Raw genomic sequence first — 21,713 nt, forward strand, 5'->3', positions numbered from 1 at the left:
CACCAGGTCCTGCCAAACTTCAGCGTTCCTGCCAATTCCAGCGCCAAGACGCCCTTGGGCACACGTGCGCTATACAAATCTTTAAATCAAATCAAATCACTAACCATGCATTCATTCGTCCCACTCTGCACGTACATCAAATTCATATGGTCACCTCACTCACTCTGGAGTCACTACTCTTACCCTACTCTCACACTGTCGGATCGCTCACCGTGGACTCAGTTGGGCACTCCTGCCACTGACACAGCGCAGAGGGTGAATGTGCCTGCTGCAAAGAACATCTACCTTGCAGATCACAGAACTGAGTGTGAATAAACTATGAGTAGTGCTATAAAAAAATGAAATGTTTGTCAGAAAGGTGCTATAGAGAGATGAGGTGCATTGTTGGTGAGTGGTAGTGAGGGAATTCATGGAGAAGGAGGAAATGGAAGAGGGGTGCTAAAATAGACTGTTGCACCCCCACCACCAACCGAAGTTCAAGTCTAGTTGCGCCCCTGACAGGGGTTGGGGAGGTTCTGCTGCAGGAGATCAGGCCAATGGCAGCCTTTAATTAAGGGCATTAGGGCCCAGTCCCCTCAATTTCTCTGCTTTCTGGTTATTTTTAATTAGACACATCCAGTCATACTGCAGTGATTGTGGTATCACAGCAAGATCACTCTGACCAATGAGTCAGACACATTCAGAGCACAGGTTGACAGGCACATGCTGCCGTCCTCCCGTGCCTGTCGCAGATTTCCCCAGGTTTGTCTGGTTTCAACCCTGGCCTCTCGTGCCAGTCAGGCTGTACCCACTACCCCCTCTGATGGGGGGCACCTTCGCTGATTGTGCACAACCTGGGGACTTTTGGCCCAAGTTCCGTGAGTTTGAGGGGGTTTTACTGGCCGTATATTGAGCAGAAATTCTTGTTCTGATATTTGCCCTTGACAGGGGGAATAACCCCTCACCCCCTAATTTAATTAAAGTTCAACAAGGTTGTCAGGGCAAAATAAGTTTGTCTTATTTCGTAGGAAAAAATTCCAAAAGGCAATGGTTCATTTTTTGGGTGTTTGTAATGATTTTATCACTCTATCCTTGAGAGTGAGTGAAAGAGAGAACTGACAGCCAACACGTGTTTCACCCCTTACATGGCCATCTGGCCCGGGGTTTCCTCAGGACTGTACATACATTTATTACAGAAGGATGGAAAGGAGGGTATAGTGTATCCCCGTGACGGACAGAAAAGGGGATAGTGAGATAAAGGAGGAAAGGGAATGATAGAAAAGAAAAAAGAGATTGTTGATAGAAGGTGAAGTAGGAGGTGAATTTGCTATTTAATAAGCCACATGCGGGGAGGGGAGCTGTGTAGGAAGGGGAGGAATGGCACAGCGTGGCCAACGTGCAATGTTATGGAGAGCATAACATGATTGATCAGCATCATTTTGGAAAGAGAAACCAACACGAGCGGTGAAAGAAACGATAAGGACATAAGGGTGAGAGATAATAGGATCATGATGGAATAAAGAAGGGAAAGTCGAAAGGTAGAGCAATAGCGAAATAGAGAGACACAGCAGGATGGCAGAAAGCACATGTATTTGGTTAATATGCATCCGGTCACGGGCCGGTAGGGAAAGAATCATTAGGGGATGCATGTAATTATACAAATGAAACGTTCAGTAGTTAATAGTCAAACACAGGAGGCATATTTTGTGCAGGCAAGGTTTGTAGGTGTGTGAGTCTGTAGAGAACATATTTAAGTTTGACAAAACCAAATGACAAGTATGTATATATATATCGAGAAAGGCGGCATTAAACATGGGAACGGTAGCAAAAAAAGTGTTATTGTATCAGGTATGGTAACCAGTGAAAAAATTAGTTGAGGGTTAAATGCAAATATAGAGGCATATTTAGAATAAACTATAATTCGTCATTCATCATTTGATATGCATACATTGAATCCCCGACTACGGGTGGTGAGATAAATACATGGATACGTGAGATAGGAGCAATGGACGCAGGTGGGGGCATTAAGTTAGGTGTCGAAAAGCGAAGAGAACAAAAAGCAAAACACAAAAGAGCAAAACAACAAGAAAAACGAGAAGAGAACAAAAAATGAAAGTGTGGGCAGTGATATAGTTACATTTGTTGTCTTCATGTTGTCGATTTCGATCAGGATCCAAGGGTGTAAAGGAAAAAGGGCGAGATGAGATTAGCCGGGGGACGGTGAAGTCTGTTTATTAAGTATAGCGGTGGAGTGCCTCCGGTGAACATGCTTATGCCACTTGCAGTTATAAATGTATCTGTATGGTAGCGTAATGAGTTTGTTATTGGCACTATGACTCACTCGTGTAGCAAGATCAAAAGTAAATTCTATTGGGAAGGAGGCGCTGAGGACGTTAGCATTGTGCTGTGGGAGTCATCAGTGAGCATGCTTGTGCCACTTCTAGTGATAAATAATTCTGTACGGTAGCGTTATGATATTATTTGCAATTTGACACTTGAGCGGCAAGATTTAACTTGAAGTCCATTTTTGGGTGTCGTGAGAAGTTAACACAGCGTCATGGGAGTCATGCGGCGAAAACTCTAACCATACAGTGGGAAGATATCAGAGCCGTTGCAAATTAATTGCTATGTGTGCTCACTAGTGCTAGGGAGCACATCGGTGCCTGGGAATTCTGTGCGCTTAATCCGTTCTCTGTGCATTTCAATTGCTCGTATGAAGGACTATCGGACAGTGACATGATTAGTTATGCCAGTACTGCCCTCACCAAAAAATCAAACTTTACCCCACAACTACCCGCAGGCAACAGCATTGATGCATTCCACCAGGCAGTGCCACATGATCTGGAACGTGAATGCAACAAATATCAAAGAAAATCTAAATATCTACCCCATAACATCACACATGAAGAAAGGACAGCAATTAGAAAGCTGAAGGACAGGAAAGATCTCATCGTGAAAGAAGCAGACAAGGGAATAAATCCCGTAACTTTACACATTGATGACTACATCCTCAAAGCAAATCGACAACTTGGAGATAACACTTGCTATGAACTCCTAAAACGCGACCCGATACAGGATATCCTGAAATCCATCAAAGCCAAGATCGACAAGTGGTACACACTGGGACTCATATCTCAAACGGAAAAATCATTCCTGTACATAACACACCCCACCATGCCAACCCTTTACCTTCTCCCCAAAATGCATAAAGGGACATACCCACCACCCGAAGACCAATCATAGCAGGGATCAACTCAGCATGCTCAAGGATGGGGGAATACATAGACAAAAAACTATAGGGACTGATGCGGGACATCCCATCCTTCATCGAGGACACCAAAGATATCCTTCTAAAACTACAAAACATTGTATGTGAACCAGACTTCGTACTAGTGTGCATTGACATTGTCAGTCTATACACTTCTATCGAACACCAAGATGGCATTACAGCAACCCAACGCTCACTTTGGATACAATCGGCCAACCTCTTGGAATCTAACAAAATGATCCTAGAGATGCTGGAGTTCTGTCTCGAGAACAACATATTTAGCTTCAATGGCAAAATATACAGGCAAAAACGCAGAACCGCCCTGGGTCCAAATTTACGCTGCCGTACGCATTTATCTTCATGAGCCTGGTGGAAAAATTCTGGCTGTGGGATCAAGACTTTGCAGAGTTCACCTCCCACATAGTATTATGGCAACGATATATCGATGATATTTTCTGTATTTGGCAAGGAGACATAACACTACTCCAAATACTCTTGCAAAAGCTACACACACATACTCTAAGAAGGAGATCAACTTCCTGGATGTCACACTCTATGTTAAGGATAATACTCTGCATAGTAAACTCTACAGAAAAGACACAGCAGCCAACTCCATATTGAGAGCAGATAGTTGTCATCCACAACACAATGTAAGAAACATCCTGAAAGGGGAATTTTTGAGAACACGAAGAAACTGCAGCGAAGATGATGTATTTAAGGAAAAAGGACAAGAAATTGTGACAAGACTAAGTCAGCGGGGATACGATCACAACACGCTTACTAACACCCTAACCTCAGGGACTCAATTGGAACGCAAACAAATGTTCCAACCCAAACAACGACGAGAGAGCAACAACTTGATCCGCTTCATCACAGACTATCATAATGGCCATCATCAAATAAGACAAAGTCTGAAACGTCACTGGCACCTTGTACAACAAACACCCAGCCTAACTGATCATCTGAAAACCTATCCAGAAATGACATTCAGACGAGCACCAAACCTAAAGAGAATTCTGTGCAAATCTGAATTTGAGGACAAAAGGAAATCAGCAACTACATTTCTAGACAGACCACCAGGCTTTCACACCTGCAAAAAGTGCAGTATCTGTAAATTGAGCAGAAGTAAAACGACCCAGGTACCACTAATACAAGGAAATCTTTTAGCATCAAAGAATGGATAGACTGCAACAGCAAATTCACCATCTATGCAATCATCTGCCCCTGTAACCTTCCATACATTGGGAGCACGATACGACCACTACGTACCCGGATTCAAGAACACTATCGCAACATACACAAGCACAGCAATGGCCACCCACTTACAGAACATTTTCACAACATGCACCCACACAAGAAAGACTTCACCTTCTTTGGCTTGGAAATTGTCCATCAAGCCAGAAGAGGGGGAGATCGTGAACTGAAACTCAGAAGACGAGAAAGTGATCTTATCCTCAAGTTCAAGACGGTGGCCCTGGGGCTAAACAAAGATGCAGAAATGTATGTATGGCTTGGAGAAGACTAGTACAAAACGTCCCTGAAACTAAAATATTTACATGGAGATATGTACTGTGTGTGTTTTTTTACATCCCACATATGCTGCAGCATACCAAGCTACCTGTATGCCCTTGCCCACTGAAGCCTTCACCAACACAGCTGCCTAAGACTTTAGCTTGTCTCTCTCTTTTTCCCTTTTACCTTATCTCAAACCCAACCATCTAAACCGTTTTATTATGTCAGAACTATGATTAATTGACCAGCTACCTAGAGATTTGCCCTATGATCAGTCATCTTACAGACATTTCGGTCCCACAGACCATCCTTTTCAAACTATTAAACTGCTTAGTGCCGCTGGTCCCCCCCTTAAGGTTCCAATCCAGCACCCACATTCATAGTGGTACACCACTATACACCATCCATACCCTTTCTACCATAGACACCTGTCTCTCTTTCATCCCCTAACCACCCCCACCCCCCATTCGTCATGACGACTTCCCCATCTCACCTCTTACCTCCAAATAATGGACCACCCTCCACAACGTCCAGCACACTACAACACGGTCATAGTAGACCCATCACTTCCTAAGATGGCGCCCAGACCAGCACCTTTGATAGCAATACGGTCCTATCAGACCCATAACTTCCCAAGATGGCTCCCAGACTAGGACCGGGATAGCACATCCGGCATATGAGCCCCATCCAGTTCCTCGATACCGCACTCTACTTAACCAGTACTCAACTTAACCCGGGTTGCTTCCCCATTCCAATCACCTTATGCCCGGGGTTTCCTCTCCCTCCCGCCCCGGATTCTCCATATGTGGACCGCCTTACCACTCCATACAAGTTTGCAATAACCTTCAATAATCAGGATCTTACACCGTTCCAACATGGTGCCCGGCCAAACACCGCCGCCAGCGCATCTGGGGCATGACCCGGAAACACATTTAACTTCATTCTTAAATGGCCACCCTAATTGCAGTTGAGGGACTTGCCAGACCGCGTACGGTGAAGAAAAATTGCAGCGGCATTACACCGGTTATTTCAAGGTGAGCTGCCGCTCGTATCCCTCGCTCCCCAAGCCCTCATTACCCCCCCCCACTCTCCTCCCCACCCTGCCCCAAACAACCTCCAACCCTTTATTCATCTCTCTTCCATCAGCTACGGACCCACATGACCGAGACGCTAAACATTCTTGCACCATCATTCTTGATTACAGTAAGCATCACTAAGCCTTGACCGCAGACCTAATCATGCCACTGTCCGATAGTCCTTCATACGAGCAATTGAAATGCACAGAGAACTGCTTAAGCGCACAGAATTCCCAGGCACCGACGTGCTCCCTAGCACTAGTGAGCACACCTAGCAATTAATTAGCAAAGGCTCTGATATCTTGCCACTGTATGGTTAGAGTTTCCACCGCATGACTCCCACGACGCTGCGTTAACTTCTCACAACGCCTTCTCCCCAAAATAGACTTCACGTTAAATCTTGCAGCTTGAGTGTCAAATTGCAAATAATATCATAACGCTACCGTACAGAATTATTTATCACTAGAAGTGGCACAAGCATGCTCACTGCACAACGCTAACGTCCCACGGCGCCTCCTTCCCAATAGAATTTACTTTTCATCTTGCTGCATGAGTGGGTCATAGTGCCAATAACAAACTCATTACGCCACCATACAGATACATTTATCACTGCAAGTGGCATAAGCATGTTCACCGCAGGCACTCCTCCGCTATACTTAATAAACAGACTTCACCGTCCCCCGGCTAATCTCATCTTGCCCTTTTTCCTTTACACCCTTGGATCCTGATCGAAATCGACAACATGAAGACAACAAATGTAACTATATCACTGCCCACACTTTCATTTTTTGTTCTCTTCTCATTTTTCTTGTTTTTTTTGCTGTTTTGTGTTTTGCTTTTTGTTCTCTTCGCTTTTCGACACCTAACTGAATGCCCCCACCTGCTTCCATTGCTCCTATCTCACATATCCATGTATTTATCTCACCACCTGGACTCGGGGATTCAATGTATGCATATCAAATGATGAATGACGAATTATAGTTTATTCTAAATATGCCTCTATATTTGCATTTAACCCTCAACTAATTTTATCACTGGTTACCATACCTGATACAATAACACTTTTTTAGCTACCGTTCCCATGTTTAATGCCACCTTTCTCTCTCTCTCTCTCTCTCTCTCTCTCTATATATATATATATATATATATATATATATTTATATATTTGTTATTTGGTTTTGTCAAATTTAAATATGTTCTCTACGGACTCACACACCTACAAACCTCCTGCACAAAATATGCCTCCTGTGTTTGACTATTAACTACTGAACGTTTCATTCGTATAATTTCATGCATCCCCTAATGATTCTTTCCCTACCGGCCCGTGACCGGATGCATATTAACTAAATACATGTGCTTTCTGCCATCCTGCTGTGTCTCTCTATTTCGCTATTGCTCTACCTTTCGATTTTCCCTTCTTTATTCCATCATGATCCTATATATCTCTCACCCTTATGACCTTACCGTTTCCACCCCCCTCATGGTGGTTTCTCTTTACAAAATTATGGTGATCAATCATGTTATGCTCTCCATAACATTGCACGTTGGCCACGCTTTGACATTCCCCCCTTCCTACACAACTCCCCTCCCCGCATGTGGCTTATTAAATAGCAAATTCACCTCCTACTTCACCTTCTATCAAATCAACAATCTCATTTTTCTTTTCTATCTATCCCTTTCCTCCTTTATCTCACTATCCCCTTTTCTGTCCGTCACGGGGATACACTATACCCTCCTTTCCATCCTTCTGTAATAAATGTATGTACAGTCCTGAGGAAGCCCCGGGCCAGATGGCCATGTAAGGGGTGAAACACGTGTTGGCTGTCAGTTCTCTCTTTCACTCACTCTCAAGGATAGTGTGATAAAATCATTACAAACACCCAAAAAATGAACCATTGCCTATTGGAATTTTTTCCTACGAAATAAGACAAACTTACTTTGCCCTGACAACCTTATTGGTCTTATGGCCCAAGCCCTGTGCACCCCCAGGTTTTCTGTCAAACAGCAAGGTTGCACCCTTCCCAACTTGTCACAGGGTGAGGTGGTATCAACAAGCCTCACTGCCCCCCAACTCTCTGCAGCAAATTGGAAAGAGGGATAAGAGGAGGCAAGAGGTCGGACCACTGTGATGATGTCATGCATGAAGCCAGGTCATGTGCTGTAAAGGTATACCAGGAGCAAGCTCCTGTTTAGTTGAAGCATGTATTGAAGAGCGGGGGGGGGGGGGGTTTAATGGGGGGCCGGGGGCAGGTGGTGATTGCCGCCACAAGACTGCAGGTAAGAGCTGGGTGGAGGGAGCCACCCCCAAACCGTTGCTATGTCACTGCCTGTTTGATCATTTGACTATGCGCCGACCAGTACCTGAGCCAACTAACCTGATCTTTATGGGCTGGAAGCAGACGGGGTCTTTCAAGGAGGAAGTGGGTGGGGCCGTTCGAAAGGAACTGAGATTGTGTTCTGTGCTACTCACTGAAAAGTGCTTGGAAGCCTCATCAGGGGTAGTAAGTGCTATTTAAATACAATAGCAATTACAATAATTCACCAGCATCAGGCTCTGATGTAGCAGCACACACTGTCTGCAGCCCCTGACCTGCTGCCGGCCTCTTTCCAATATGCAAGTATGAATGTCATCCTGTGAATTTAGCTGGGGCACAGGGAGTTTGTCTTAAACACACTGCAAGTCCAGTGTAGCTTACTTCCAGTGTGCCAGTTTGCCATGTGCTTGCTTCTCCTAAATTGTGTAGGAGCTGCAAAATGGTGTTTCACTTCCCTGAAGTCTGGGAGTTGATCATCGTCAAAGTGAGAGTGAAGAGAGAGGATGAAAGCTGAAGAAGTGGAATGGGGAGTAGTGGAGTAAAAAGGGAGATGCCTTACGAGAGAAAGAAGCGTATAACAAAAGATGACAAAAGGGAGATAAAGGTGGGACTGAAGGGAAGTTAAAGAAAGCCGAGGGACAGTCTGAGGTTTTTCCAAGTCACTGGTGCGAGTAAGTCATCTGGTTTTCCTTCGCATCCTGTTAGTTGTGGTTCTGAATTTTCACTCACCCCTAAGGGCATCTTTGTACTGAGTAACAAATGTTTATTTTTATGCACCTCAACGGTACTCCTTTTGGCAACCTCTGAAAGATGAAAGGCTGAGTGGAACCACTGTGATTCTAACCTGCGGCCATGAGGTTAAACACAGGCTCCTGGAGTGGATGCACCAGTCCCCAGAGGCGTCGGAAGGAATGGAGATATGTAAAAACAAAGACTGAAAACGTTGGAAGAAGGGCAGAGAAAAGGTACTGAAAGAAGGGAGGGGGATTCAGGAATGTGAAATTGTGCCAAATAGGGGAGAAGGAATGAAACAGAAGGACATAGAGCGCACAAAATAGAAAGACTATTTACAACCACACTATAGAAGGAGTCTTTACAACCACACAGGTATGAATCCTCTAATTTTACTCCATTATTCACATTTCTCAAGGGGCAGTTGTGGGGGGAGTGACGGAGGCAGAAACACACCTTGGGACAGTTGTACTCCCCCAGGAGCACAGTCTAATTCAGGCTTTGGCCTCATGTTCCACCACTAGGATGACCACCCATCCGTCATTTTCACGGACTGTCCATGAATTAACCCTAATGCCCACTGTCCATAATTTTAGCATTTGTGCTAAAAGGCCAATGTTCTATAGTTTAAATGCCTTGTTTGAAACCGAGGGGGCAACAGGCACATAAATAAGAAAACAAGCCTTCTCACCCGGGTGCCAGCTGTCTGAAAAGAAATGTGGATCTGTGCAGGTAGTTACTCTGGCTATATAAACGTTGCCTTGGAGTCGGTAGAGGTGGCAGTAATTGATGGAGACACTTTAAGCTTCCTGAAGACAAAGATTTATTGTTTTTGAGAGGTTTTGTAGGGATGTTCACGGCTGAGCTGTGGAGTGGGTGCTTTTAAAGGGCAGTTGTAAAACTAAATTCACTGGGTAGAATCTCCATATTACTACCATCTAAAACAATTTTTTTTGTCTGTGACCTAAATTTGAGTCCACATTTTGTGACAGCCTTTTTTAAACTGTGCGTAATACACATTTAAAGTAATGACTTACTAATTCCCAGTGCTTTCTGTGACAGGGAGGGACCTCCTAGCGCTAAAACTACACTAGTCACTCATTCCTCCTGAACCAAACAGAATTCAGTTCTATGGGCTTCTGGGTGCACAGTGCACACACATACATCTGCGGGGGTCACACTAACCAACAGAGGTTTCATAACATAAAATGGTGTATTTCCCAGTGATTCTTTTAACTTGCATTTATTTTTCATTTAAGGTGTGCATTATTTCAGATACAGTTACCTGATGGTGAAAGATCAAAAAATAGTCACTGAATATTTTGTTCTTTATAGCCACACCTTTGATTTCGCCTCCAGGTTCACTGACCCCATGCCCATTGCACTCAGGATCGCAGTATCCCTACTTTTTTTAAATGCCCTTCAGCTACTGAGTAAGCCAGTGATGTTAGCATATAGTGTCCTGCAGTCCCTCACCTTCAATATGTACCTTATTTTAATACATTGTGCCAAATGAACCTGTGACCTGTATTTACTGAACACAGCATACTATTCATCTGACAGAATTGTAAAAAAAACACCATCTTCTGGTTCTAAAGTGGACTGAGATAAAGAAAGTAATCTAGTCAATTGCTAAATTGCACTATGTGTGACCGGTAAACATATATTCAAATCCTGCCTCACCTGACTGAATTGTGTGATTTAAGTCAAATCAAGTCACTTCATGTGTCAGTGACATTTCAGAGCACATTCACGCGATTCAGTTCAAGTTGGATCCTGTGTAAAAACCTCACTTGTATAGGCTTCAATGGCCTGTAATAGACCCCCATCCATAACAATTATATTAGCAATGACATAAGAGACGCCTGATAATTGCAACGCTTTGTTCATGTTTTAAAGTACATGTTTAGAAAAGTCTTTATCTTTATATTTTGTTTGTTGTGTAATTTGCATCCCAAATATTTTGAGGTTTCTGTATGTTCTTTGGCACCTAGGGGTGAGCCAGACAACTGGTTCAGGCTTGACTCGATTGCAGAGCACTTTTAAGACAAGGAAAGAGTGGGCAATTGCCTAGGTCCAACATTCCAAGGGGACCGGCCCCTACCCTCTACCAATGGACCTTCGCATTGGCAGAGTTTACCAGGGTGGGAGGGTGCTGCTTATTCAACTACCGAACAGTGCCTCTTCTGTTTCTTTCCTCTCTGCTGAGACTAGTCTCCAGGTACACTCTACTTTCCAATTCTCATGGAGGGCCTGTCTAATTTTAGGATTTGTCCCGCCTTGTTCTTCTCTTTCTTATTTGTTTGGTTCTTAGCAATGTCCCTTTGAATCAGTTGCTGCGGATGTCCTATCTGACCTTGACTCAGACTGCTTTTTAATTCTGTGTCTGGTGGTCGGGCTCCCAGTTTTGAGATGTATATAGGGTCCCTGACACACACTCCAATGTAGCAGTTGGGCCTTCTTGGTGCTGTGAGAGTACAGAAAAGTTGTGGGTACATCACACGCTGACATTTGGTCTGAGACAAAAGGTTGACCCTGCACCCGAGAAAGACAAGTACTCTTATATATGGATATCCTAGTGCGTCATATTTAAACAATAGAACGGTATATTATTAAATAGTTTCTCTTTACAATTTTGAAGGGAACCAGACGTCCGCGTTTGCACAGAGGTCTTCACATTTTGCCCAATAACCACCTGGAAATACCAACACATACCGATTTACCGTTTGACATGATTTCTTGTGGAAGGTCATAGTACACATAGACATAATACCGATAACGCGGAACTTATTATCGCAATAACTACTTTGAAACACCGGTTTATTCCAAATCACCGGCTTATACAAATTCTTTCTGACGTTTAATGGCACATACAGATAAAACACCGACAACGCAAATTTTATTATCAATACACTGTGCCTTCATCGCTGCTTTTAAATTTGGCTTGAACTTTCATCAATACCATCAGCAGATACAGACTTTGATTAAGCCCTGAAGAAGTCCCATGAGGGATGAAACGAGTTGGCAAGCAATTGTGTGGTGCTTTTAAAAGAATAAAGTGTTTTTCAATAAAAGAATTATACTGACTACAATCAAGAAACACAACCATTTGTCATTTTCATTTGGGAAGCTATTTATTAATATATTGTTCTACTGTTTAAATATGATGCACTAGGATATCCATATATATGAGTACTTGTCTTTCTCGGGTGCAGGGTCAACCTTTTTTCTTTGATAGTGGTGGTTTTCAACCACTCTTTTGGGATGTATGCGGGTCACATCCTAGATTTGAAGCACCGAGGTACAGTGGAGATTTAATAGGCCTTTACAAGTAGTGACGTTTGGTGCTGGACCTTTAAAGCTTTGACCCCTTTCTTTGTTTGTATATTGACATTTGGTCTGAGTCTGACACACCATCTACTCTGCCTCATTAATTGTTTTTAGGTCAGATGTCTAGTAGGGGTCAGGTGAGCCTGATGGGTTTGTTCAACTTGTCTAAACTTGCAGAATACGAAAAAGTCTCTTACCTTAATGTTTGCCAAACTGTTCGCCATGGGTATTGAAATGTTTAGCTACAAAATCAAAATGTTGCTTTCTCTCCAAGAAAGTTTGGGTATATTTGGGTAGGAGTGATGCCCTTGACACCGGGCTCAAGGGCATCAATTTACTATTGAACAAGGACATAATGTGCCATTTGGATGTGGCATACCTAGAGGCAATCTCATACACAGCACAGTGAATACATAGTGCAAACCAGTGGGATATGACCCCTCCTCCTTTCGCCGTGACTTTTTTGTCCTGAATTTTGACCTTTGCCCTGAATTTTTTACAGTCCTGTGCTGAATTTGCCTCCTTGCTAGATGATCACTCTACCCACCACTTTTAAAGTTCACCGGGTGCCCCAAACAAAGAGTTAATGCTCCAGGCTTTGATTCATGCTTACTCCAGCAATGACGCGAAGAAATAAATGTACTTTTCAAGCACCGCTGATAGTCTGGAACAGAAGCCAAGTGAGCCATTGTGTCTCTGCGCTTCGCTCTGAGGCGCTTTCTCCATTCTACTGCCTGCTCCCCTGGTATGGTGCAGTCTCGAACCCAGAAACTATTAGATATGTCAGGCGGATTATGAACAATCAATAACAGTGATAAAGTAAAATTCTGTAAAAACCAGAAGTAAAAACCACATGGACTGGGAAAGTGGCAGCAGGGAGGGGAGCCTTGGCACAGCAGAGTTATACAGCATGAATTGTGCATCCCTTGCAGACATGGTGGCGGGGGAGCCTATTACCAGGCACAGCACATGCTGTCTCATCACGAACAGTAAACAGACACAGACAAGCGACTGGTTAGTCATTAATGCCCCGCTTGTGTCTGGCACCAGACGGGGCCTCCCTGCACATAGGAATTCGACCATTACCTTAATGGGGCAGCAATCATACTCTGTCTGGGGTCTGTTGACAAAAGCACACCAAATGAGGACCTACTTCAAGGTGAACGCTGCACGCGCAGCTCACTGATGGCTTTTTGTGGTGGACCGACGTGACCTGGGGTTTGGTCAGCTCACCGGATGTGTCCTAGCAAAATACAGTGTTCAACTATTTCAAGAGACCTTGTGCTGACAAAATCTTGCTATTTTCTGCATTTTTTCCCCTGCTGCTACTGAAACATTAATATTGAACATGGTGCGTCATGTCGTCAGTGACAGAGATTTCAGACTAGTTTTTATTTCAAACTACTGTCACCCGGTAGCGGCCGGTGTCAAACCAAAGTAGTGGGGTGGGGGAGGGGAACGAGACTACAAAATAACACACAACAAAACACAAAAACAAATAACTTACCTGCTACGTCGCCTCTCTTCTGCTCCTCTCTGGCTCCAGTACACTTCAGATACATGCTTACTGCCTCCGCAGCGGCCAATCCAGACGCTGCTCTTATTTTGCTAGCAGCATGACAGCAGCATCAGGATTGGCCTGGGCGCCCTCGATTTGCGCTCCCAGGGAGACTGGGTGCTTGTTCCTGCTAACTCTGACCTGGCAACGCAGCTTGGGTTGGAGACAACTCAGTGCAAATGTCGGTTTGGCCATCCTATGACGACTAGCCAAACCGAGATGCGCAGTGATAGCAGTGCGTACCACAACCCCTCCGTGACAGCCATCGCAATGGCACCACCCCCAGACTCAGCTCTAAGAGGAAAAAAACCAATAATAAACATGTTTTATTATCGGGTTTGTTTTACGTTTAGAGGCTGCTGGCAGGGGAGGTGACGCTCCTCTGTCATAGCGGAGGAGCTGACCCTGCTGCCACCTAGAACACTTGAGGTAAACCAGGCCTGCCAGGGACAGTTCTAGGATTTTTGGGGTCCTGGGCAGAAAGGGAATGTTTGAGGTCCCTCTAATTTGCATACGTGACACATTGAGTGAGGCCTCTTTGCATCTCAATAGATGTCCCTGCTCCTGAAGCAGCTTTGTGCAGATCCCTCCTGGGCTGTAGCCCCTCCTTCTCAGCCACACACATCCACCCCTTTTAAATTTCATAAATGGCTGAAGGAGTGAGGGTTCCTTATCATCTTAGAGGGTTAAAACTATGTAGGAGCTGGCCTGTGGTGCCTCTGTATGGACATGAGGACAAACCTGCAGAAGGTCTCTCTTACAACTGGGCCCATAGGAGCCTCACTCCCCTCCCCTAGGTCTTCTCATGCTACACCATGGCTGTGAGGCCCAGGGGAAGTGGCCCCCTCCCAAGGGACCAATTGCAATGAGAAACGTTGCTCTCAATTTGATGAGCATGGGACACGAGAGCAGTGTGCCTTGACCTGGATGTGTTAAACTGGTATTGGGCCCCAGCTTGGTAGGTTGAGTGTGTGGCACTGGACAGCTGTACACAGGGCCCAGGCCTTGCGCTGGCCCTGCGCACTAAGACTCCCAGCATGCGTAAAGTGTGTAAAAGAAACCCCATACCTGGAAAATGGATTAGTGTATCACAGTTGCATAATGTTTTCGAATTTTTAAATTTTTAGTTTTCTGACTATTTAAGGAGAAAATAGAGGAGGTTTCCTTAATACGTTATTTTCTATTATAGAGAGTTAGAGATGACCCTTGTACTTGGCACTCATTTATCAACCTTGAAAGGATGAAAATGTACAGCCAATTTTTTAATTAGTGATATTGTAAGAAATTGGGTTATTAGGTTGTAAAGGATGTGAGTCCCTCTCAAGTAATAAGTCTACAACTTCCCTGTACTGGGAACAAATACCCCATTTTAGCAATTGACTCTTCCAGGGTAGTGAAGCTGAGCAGTCCAAGGCCTAGTCAAGGGAGGTGGTGTGGGCTAGTACCTTTCAGCTTGCGAGTACGCAACGGCAACACTCCACAAATCATTGTGCAGTTATGCTTTTTCTTATCAAAAATAATTTATTACACACATACTACTAAACACTACACATTAATTACCAATATATACAATCAGGTAGATGGAATTACATTTGTGGACACCCTCAGAACAGTATACATCCCATCAAGCCCTGAACCCAAAATGACATTTCCCCACCCACCTTTACTATTATTACAATATGAGTGGACATTATTATCAATCAGGCAGGCCTACTGGCTGTCTCAGGGTGTCACCACATTAGTAAAAGCAGATACATCTTACAATCCCCCATTGAAATCAATAGGGATAATATACCAACATTCAATATAATGAATTGTATTAGAGTACCTTGCATTGTCAATCATCAATATTATCGATAAGGCATTATATTGAGTAACATTTCTCAACATCTAATTTCTGCCTTTAAACTGCTACCCCTGCAACCTTAACCCCAACCACCAAAGGTACCCACACTGCAGAGTTCCTACAGAAAAGTTCAGACTCAGGCAGAGCTCTCCTGGGGGCATTGGTTTCACCCCCTGAGAGGCTTAGGGCAACTTTGAAGAAACGTTTGCGGAGGCTCAGGTGAGGGCTGACCTGCTCCAGGCAACCCTTAGAACACTTTGAAAAATGCCAGTGCCTCTGTCCTTTCTTGTACACTGGGACAGTATGCAAATTTTTAGGCCTGTCCCCGAGTCTTATAGGACAAGGCTACTCCAGCTGATCTGGCTGCGGGGGCTTATGGGGTGATCCCCTATACGCGGTGTGCATTTTTAATTCGTGGCTTTGCACTCCATTTATTTTTCTTTACAGGTGCCCTGGTCCCACCAGGGGCAACAGCATTCTCTATCTTCTGTTGGGCGCTGTGAGGGGGTGGAACCACAATGCCCCCACAGCCCTTACTAGCTCCAAGTGTGCAGGACACCATTCCTAGATGCCATATGGGAGCAGGCATGGTGGTTCTTCCGCCTACTCCGTGTGGGCAGGTGTAGTTCTGTGCTGTGCACCGTGCTCCCCTAGACACGGACACTGAGTGTGGCAGTACAGTGATAGGTGGGGAGTACGGTGGCACTCCCCTTTCTTTGTTTTTGGTCCTGCGACGATGGAGGTGTTCTGGGACTAGGGGTCAAGGGTTGCTCGGAGCGAGGGGCCCATGCATGTCCCCTTTCTATAAAAAATATAAAGTTGAGGTTGTGCCAACTCCCAGGGGCTTGGTAATGCCAAGGGCACATCTTGGCATTAGAGTGAAACACCATGTGCTTTGGTTTCCTCCTTATCTCCATGGGTGATCACGCTTCTGATACTGGTTTCCCCTGTCTCATTGAGCTGACTTCATACTGGTTATTTATGCACCTAGTTTTGAACCTGGGAAACAGCTCTAGGCCTCAGGTGCATTTTCTTCAGGCCTCCTGGCATCTACATTTGGTTTTTAGTGGGGAGCCTGATTTTTAAGGCTTCCATACACAGACCTGTCCTTTGCCTGGGCTTCTGATGCTCTCTCCTTCTTATAAGACATCTACCACAGCCTCTCCACAGCCAACAAGCAGAACATGCTCTGTGCTGCAGTACCCAGGCTTCATGGCTTTGGTTTCACATTTATGGCAGCAGCAAAGTCAGTGAACCTCTCCTTGGGAAGTGTGCATTCCTACAATTCCATTCCATAGAAGCCTCAGGGAAGCCTCCAGGAACCTCCTAGCAGGTCAATTTTCCCAACTCTTACTCAGGGGGCATAAAGGAGCCAGTGCCACTAGGCCTAGAGAGACCCATCCTAGTCTTGGGTGCCAGTTGGAGTCAAAGTCCTTCAATCCATCTTCGCACTGGGGTCAGGTGGCTTCTTCTTCCAGCTGTGCCTTCTTTTCCCATCATTCCTCCTAGGTTGTCTTCTCAAGTGTCTCTCCCATGTGCAAGGGGTTTTAAGTGGAAAGTTCTGGAAATTAGGCACCTCTATCCGTCCCCAGCGTGCCACATCATCCTTCCATCCTGCTCCAACCCTTCTGCATAGAATTCTGGGACATTTCAACATGGCAACTTCATGTGGTCTCTAGAAAGACCATCCCTGGTAGCCTCAACCATGCCCCTAAATGACACTGGTAAATGACCCTTTCCCACCAAACCTTCAAATGGGAGCCCCTCCTGTGTTTGGCTCCAGAGGTCTGGCCTTCTCCTATGTTTTGGTGGACTTGGGCTTGCCCAGAGCAGGTGCAGAGTGAAGAGTTAAGTACCTGTTGGAACATAAGTCCTCCTCATGGTAATAGACTTGCACCCCTGCCCTGGGTTCCCCAACTATGCTGATGTCTGGATCCCTAAGGCAGATTTTTTGCTGTCATAGGCAAAACGCAAATCATGTATGTGTGCTATGACGGAGGCCTTTCTCACGGACTGCAGTGTGACAGGACCAAATTGGGTGCCCTCCTAATAGTGGTAGAAGGCTACTGCCTTTACTAGGAGCCTTGCAACATGGTTGCAGGGTGGCAGCATAACATGTAGTGATCAGTAGAAGGAAACAAATCCTTTTTACCTGTGTCACTGGAGTGAGGCCAACAGCCTCACCCTTTAAGGTTCTGCTGCTGTGTGGTTTACTCACCCATGGCTTACATCTTTTTGAAGCGTAGTGCTTTGCAGTACATATGTGGTGTACATGTAATGGGTGCATGTGTGCCTCTGAGCGGTGCAATACAGGGATAATGCAGTACTATGCATTGCATGTATGTTTTAAGCATATACTGGGTGTATATGTGCCTGCGAGTGGCCCAATACATGAAGGATATTGTGCTGTGCAGTGCGTGTATGCTGTATCCATGTGCTGGGTGTATGTGTGCCAGTGAATGGTACAATACATGGCAGACTCTGTGTTCTATTTTGGGAGACCCCAGATTGCATGGTGAATCCACCCAGACAGATTTGTGTATTGCTTCATTCCTGTAAACTGGGTGTGACACACTGGAGAGAGGTAGATCCAGGCTCTCCAGTACACTTCAAAGGGTGATCTTTGCTTCCGAGAGGGACCCAAGGAAGGGGCCAAGCCACATCTCATGAAAGAAATGGAGCTGATAAGAGAATCATAAATAGCAGTGCTGAGGACATGAGCTAACCTTTTGATACACATATCACTGTCGCTGACATCCAGGTGTGAACTTCTAGTCTCTCCCATGGCCTGTGTTGGGTAAACACCCTTTTGTACGTGGTCATTACATCGCGTACCATTACTAGGCATGCGTTACAATGCATGCGATGTAATAATGCGTAGTCTTTACTATGCATGTTATTACTTCGCATGCGCTGTAACAACGCATGCGTAGTAATGCGCGTATGGACGACGGGAGTCGAGGAGGCAGCAATGACGAATTGCAGTGAGGAGGAGGCCAGAAATACGGTGTGGTGGAAGGAGAACAGGTGACAACAGCATCGAAGGAGGGGCTTCGGGCACCCACCGAGGAGAGAGAGGTAAGAGGGACTGTTTAATTTTGTAGGGTTTGTGTTTGAGCAGTAGTGTTTTTAGTACCGAGGAGAGAGAGGTAAGAGGGACTGTTTAATTTTGTAGGGTTTGTGTTTGAGCAGTAGTGTTTTTAGTTTAAGGGTAGTGTTGTGGGTCATGTAGGGTAGTGTTTGTGTGCAGGTACAGAAGTGGGGGATAGGTGAGGGTTGTGCAGCAGTTAGTATTTTAGGGATTAGTGTAGTGTTGTGGTGTTTGTGTAGTGTAGGGTAGTGTCGTGGGGTAGTGCAGGGTAGTGTTTAAGTGTAGGGAGCGGACTGGAAGTAGGGACAAGGTCATGCTTAGGGTAGTGTTTTAGGGTTTAGATTAGTGTTTTAGTCTATGTGTAGTGTAGGGTAGTGTTTTAGGGATTAGGGTAGTGTCGGGGTTGTGCAGGGTAGTGTTTCAGTGTAGGGGATGGACTGGGGGGAGGGGCATGGTCGTGATGGGGTAGTGTTTTAGGATTAAGGGTAGTGCAGTAGTGTTTGTGTAGTGTAGGGTAGTGTTATAGGGTTTGTGTAGTGTCAGGGGGTCGTGCAGGGTAGTGTTTAAGTGAAGGGGACGGGCTGGGAGTAGGGGTAGGGGTAGGGTCGTGCTGGGGGTAGTGTTTAAGGGTTTAGGGTAGTGTTGTAGTGTTTGTGTAGTGTAGGGTACTGTTGTAGGGTTTAGGGTAGTGTTGGGGGTCCAGCAGGGTATTGTTTGGGAGTAGGGACAGGACTGCGGCACAGGGCAGGGTCATGCTGGGGGTAGTATTTTAGGGTTTAGGGTAGTGTTGTGGTGTTTTTGTAGTGTAGGTTACTGTTTTAGTAGATAGTGCAGTGTCGGGGGGGTTGTGATGGGTAGTGAATGAGTGTAGGGACCGGAGTGGGGTAATGCGTATGTTCGTACAGGGGGTAGTGATTTAGGGTTTAGGGAAGTGTAGTGGTGTTTCAGTAGTGTAGTGTAAAAAATGGGTTAAATGTCTGTTTTTTAATATGACACATTATTCCGCATACCATTTTTATTACTAGGCAAGTTTTTACTTCGTATACATTAACACTTTCAATGTAATGGTATGCGAACAAAAAACTTGCATAGTAATGGTTACTGCCATAATTGGCCTGAGGAGGGGGGCCACGCGACCCCCCTCCAAAGAAATCATTATTTTTCTAAAAGAACAAACGACTGGCCATGCCCCAGGGGATGGGGTCCCTGGGGCGAAATTGGCCTTGGGAGGGAGGCCAATGCCGATTTTTTTAACAACAAATAAATAAAAAGGTGTCAGGCCCTGGGGGATGGGGTCCCCAGAGCCCAAGAAATGTAAAAGAAGGGAGGCCACACAGCCCTCATTGTAATAAATAATATTTTTTTTTAAAACGGCATCTAGCTGGAGGCCACGCCCCCTTTTCCCACCACACTGCAAACGCGCCCCCTGGGGCGTTGTTAGTTGGGGATTAATTCTCCTTGAATACTGAAGGCCCCTGGGGCCAACTAGCCCACCAGGTACCTCCAGTTTGCGCCACAGAGCTGCGTTGCAGAGAGGTGGTCCGAGGCCACACCCCTTTTTACACCTCTCTGCAAGGCAGCTCTGTGGTGCTTACTGGAGGTACCTGGTGGGCTAGTTGGCGCCCAGGGACCCTCAGGATTGAAGGGGACTTAATTTTCCAACTTACAATGCACCAGGGGGCGCATTTGCACAGTTGTGCAGCGAGGGGACGGGGCCTGAAACAACAAGTGTGCAAACGCACCCCCTGGCGCGTCGTAAATTCGGGGATTAAGTCCCCTTTAATCCTGAGGGTCCCTGGGAGCCAACTAGCCCACCAGGTACCTCCAGTAAGTGCCACAGAGCTGCATTGCAGAGTAGTGTTCCAAGACCACGCCCCTTTTTGCACCTCTCTGCAACACAGCTCTGTGGCGCTTACTGGAGGTACCAGGGGGGCGCGTTTCCACAGTCGTGCAGCGAGGGGGGCAGGGCCTGAAATAATTAGTGTGCAAGCATTTAAGAAACCTTTGAAATTGACTGAAAAAACCAAAGGTTTCAGGGACGTTATAGTTAGAAATTAGCATTTTAAAAAACCTCAGAAATTCACTGAAAAAAACGTAGGTTTCAGGGACGTTATAGTTAGTTGGACATTTCTCTCGTACAAAACCATAGAAATTCCCCCGTTATAGTTAGTTCAGCTAACTATAACTCGCGCCCCCCGCAATGCACTGCTGATGATGTCACGTATTACATCATTGATGACATGGTCAGTGACATCACTGATTCACATTACTGATGACATCTCAAATTTGCTCGTGTTTTTCCTGATGTTCCTACGCCTTTTCCTCCCCTGCCTCTTCCTCTGTGCATTGTTGGATTTAATTGTTTCTCTCCTGGGTGCAGATTGAATCGCCATTCTTGCCTTAAAAAAAATCCAACTTTTCTATGACAGAGGGTATGTTCACCTTTGGACCCGCTATTGCACCTTTATCTGAATCCGTGTCTACCTTTGAACTGTATTCAGTACTCAGATCAGTTGTCGTCTCTTGGCCCAGTCTGTTAACTTCAGTGAGGCATTGTCTTCGTGGAGTGTTGAATTTCTTGGCAAATGCAAAGATCTTTCCTCGATCATAATTATCTTTATCTCATTTGAACTTCTTTGTTTTACTCAGTTTGATTGAGTCCTTCAATTTTACAGGTCTTTCTTTCATTTCACTGTTGAATTTTGCCACAGACTCTTGATTTGTTTCTTTTGCAATCTCTTCTTGAATAACTGCAATTTCCTCTGATGCCTTATTCCTATCAATTTCAGCATATTTGATTAGAATGCCTCTTCTTAAGGATTCATTGTTATTAGCCCATTCTTGCAATATATCTTTATGGGGGTTTTCGTAGCCTGAAGCCACCAATATTCTCAATCCTCGTGGGATGCGAACCACTTCTAAATATCACTGTAAGGATTTACTCTCCCACTATTTAGACATTTTGTTGCACTTTAATTTTTCCTGTCTTCTTCATTTGGACAACAT

General features: G+C 45.1%; 2 long non-coding RNA genes across 4 annotated transcripts in view; one reads left to right on the forward strand and one right to left on the reverse strand.

Moving 5' to 3' along the window:
• LOC146859291 (uncharacterized) overlaps nt 1-5,397 on the reverse strand; it is a 110,785-nt gene extending 105,388 nt beyond the window's left edge. Inside the window, exon 1 of the long non-coding RNA XR_014979755.1 lies at nt 5,260-5,397. This is a non-coding gene — a long non-coding RNA (uncharacterized LOC146859291). The remainder of the gene's footprint in view (nt 1-5,259) is intronic.
• A 292-nt stretch (nt 5,398-5,689) lies between these two features.
• The window catches only part of LOC146859292 (uncharacterized), a 279,048-nt gene continuing 263,024 nt past the window's right edge, over nt 5,690-21,713 (forward strand). For all 3 annotated transcript variants that reach the window (XR_014979758.1, XR_014979756.1, XR_014979757.1), the window contains exons 1-2: nt 5,690-5,793; nt 8,961-9,115. This is a non-coding gene — a long non-coding RNA (uncharacterized LOC146859292). The remainder of the gene's footprint in view (nt 5,794-8,960; nt 9,116-21,713) is intronic.

Source organism: Triturus cristatus, chromosome 3_2, assembly GCF_964204655.1.
Source record: "Triturus cristatus chromosome 3_2, aTriCri1.1, whole genome shotgun sequence".
In the NCBI taxonomy this organism is placed as follows: Eukaryota; Metazoa; Chordata; class Amphibia; order Caudata; family Salamandridae; genus Triturus; species Triturus cristatus.